Source organism: Zingiber officinale, chromosome 3A (assembly GCF_018446385.1).
Source record: "Zingiber officinale cultivar Zhangliang chromosome 3A, Zo_v1.1, whole genome shotgun sequence".
NCBI classification, from domain to species: Eukaryota; Viridiplantae; Streptophyta; class Magnoliopsida; order Zingiberales; family Zingiberaceae; genus Zingiber; species Zingiber officinale.
In genome coordinates this window covers 120513069-120515667 of record NC_055990.1, presented here as the reverse complement: position 1 = coordinate 120515667, position 2599 = coordinate 120513069, and the positions used below count along the sequence as shown (strand labels likewise).

The window sequence follows — 2599 nt, the reverse complement described above, 5'->3', positions numbered from 1 at the left end:
TCTTCTTTAAACCATTTTGAAACAATACAATTAAGCTTTGCCCCCAAATGTTTGAACTACTCACTCTGTGACTTGTGAATTTCAACATTTTTAGGTGGTTGAATTTCATTTTGTTTGACAGGCTCTCTTACATTTATGGCTTGCACTTTTTGAATATCTGAGGGAAATTCCATCCAACTTTTGTTCGACCATTCATGGAGGTTTAATGTCACTTGATCAATTAATGAATAAGCTTCATCTACACTTTTGTCCATAAAAGAACCTCCAGCTGATGAATCCAATAAAGTCTTGTCTGAGAGAGAAATTCCCCCATAGAATATGTGCAAAATCAACCATTTTTCAAAACCATGATGAGGGCACTGTCTTTGAAGACTCTTGAATCTATCCCATGCTTCAAATAATGATTCTCTATATGCCTGAGCAAAATTTGTTATGCAATTCCTCATATACACCGTTCTACTTGGAGGGAAAAAGTGATTCAGAAATTGCTTCTCCAATTGTTCCCAACTTGTGATGCTTTGAGGACAGAGAGAATATAGCCAAGTCCTTGCTTTATCCTTGATACTGAAAGGAAATGTCATCAATCGAACTGCATCTGCTGATACTCCTTCACATTTCACCAAATCACAAATCTCTAAAAATGTTTCAAGATGCAGATAAGGACTTTCTGATACTTCTCCTCCAAATTTGTGACCTTGAATCATGAAAATTATCTCTGGGTCTAGTTGGAAACTTTTTGCTTCAATTTGAGGTTGCACAATGGGAGATAAAAATCTTGTGGAAAAGGGTGTAGAAAAATTTCTCATGGGCCTGCTTGACATGTTAGTGCTCATGGATATTCAAGAAGAAAAAGAAAATTATCAAGGATCAAAAACAAGAAATAAAATGCAATATGAAAAGCAAGAAAGCGAATGCAGAATTTAAATTGCAAGAAAGAAAGTGCATAATGAAAACAAGAAAGAAAAGATAAAAGGAAAAAGAAAAATGTCTAGAATAATTCATCTGCTAAAAATTTGCAAGATATGTTTACAAAAGAAAAGAAGAAAGAAACAAGATCAAAAGAGAAAACAGAGAAAAGTTAGATTAGAGTACTAGAAATCAAGAATGCAAAGTTAGAATTAGAATTGCAACAAAAAGAATTGTCAAGAATGTTATTCAAGAAAGGAAAAACTTTTGAAAACATAATTCTAACAATTAGTTATAACTATGCAAATCAAAAGAAAGAAAGAAAAGTTATGTTTAGTCTAACTCAATTGATAATTCCTAATGTTATAGCGCAGTCCCCGGCAACGGCGCCAAAAACTTGTTACTCTCCGCAAGTGTACGGAAATGTCGCAAGTAATATAAAAGATTATCGTATCCACAGGGACTGGAATAAGCACTAGAAATGTCTCAATGCGAATTAGCTAAACAACTATCCAATCGTTTCAAAAGCAAAGTAAAGGTAAACAAATCTAATATTAAAGATCAACAAACAAGAGTTTAGAGTTTTGGGTTATGATAAAGGGAGATTCTAGGAGTTTCGATTTCTTTGTAAGATTTCTTGAATGTAAATGGCTCACCAATTCTTATCCCTCAATTGCCAAACATGTAGAAAGTTGTCGGTTCTCTCTTGCAATAGACAACCGGCTAAGGACTGAGAAATGTATCTAAATAGGATTAATTAGACATGAACCTACGTTGTCCTTACACAGAAGCTCACCCATTACTATGCCTTCCTCGGATATCAACATAAAAGCCCACAACTTATTAATCTATCAAGATACAAGAAACTAATCACAAGATCCATCCTACTCTCTTGAATATTCCCATTTCCTCTTCAAGATTATCTCTCAAACGTCCTTACACGGGCTTGCACCTGTCACGTGGATCCCTTGGATGATCGAGTGAGAGTTTATCTTTACAAAGTCCACAAGAAATCCAAACAATCAATCAAGAATGAGAATTAAGCACAAATCACCATTAATCATTCAAGATCTAATTGATACAAGCAAGACAATGTCATTGAAACAAGAAAATGGCAAATCCATAAGAGATTACATCAATCCACCATACAAATACTCCCTTAATCCAAGAATACAAGATCTACTCCATGAATCGAGGAAGAAAACCCGAAGAAATAGAGATTACAAGCATTTCTTAAATCTCCAATCCAAGAAATCAAGAAGAGGGGGAAAGAGAAAACTTATCTACGAAGAAGCCTCGTCTTCGGATCCAATCCTCGCTCCGGAGTCGAAATCTTCGAGATCTCCCTTAGAATCGCCCAGAAATCCTCCCAAGAATGGGAGGAAACCACCAAATCTTGCCTTCTCCCAAAGGGGGAGAGATCCCCTTTCAATTCATGAAGAAGGGTTTAAATAGAGGAGGGAATCGGGCGCCACACGGCCCCGTGACACGGCCGTGTGAGATTCACACGGCCATGTCCAGTTCCCTCTCTGCCAAAGCTGCATGGCCGTGTGACTCCACACGGCCAGAACCCTTCTGCTCTCTGGAAATGCTACACGGCCGTGTGGTGCACACGGCCACAGCCTGCTTGGTCTCTGGAAGTCTCGTATGGCCGTGTAGATCCACACGGCCCTGTAAGGCTTCTGCTCTGGTT

At 37.8% G+C, this 2599-nt stretch overlaps 1 non-coding gene across 1 annotated transcript; it reads left to right on the top strand.

The window, feature by feature from the left end:
• Positions 1 to 342: 342 nt before the first annotated feature.
• Positions 343 to 448, top strand: LOC122054334. Its single transcript, XR_006132660.1, has one exon. It is a non-coding gene; the product is annotated as a small nucleolar RNA R71 (small nucleolar RNA).
• Positions 449 to 2599: the final 2151 nt, after the last annotated feature.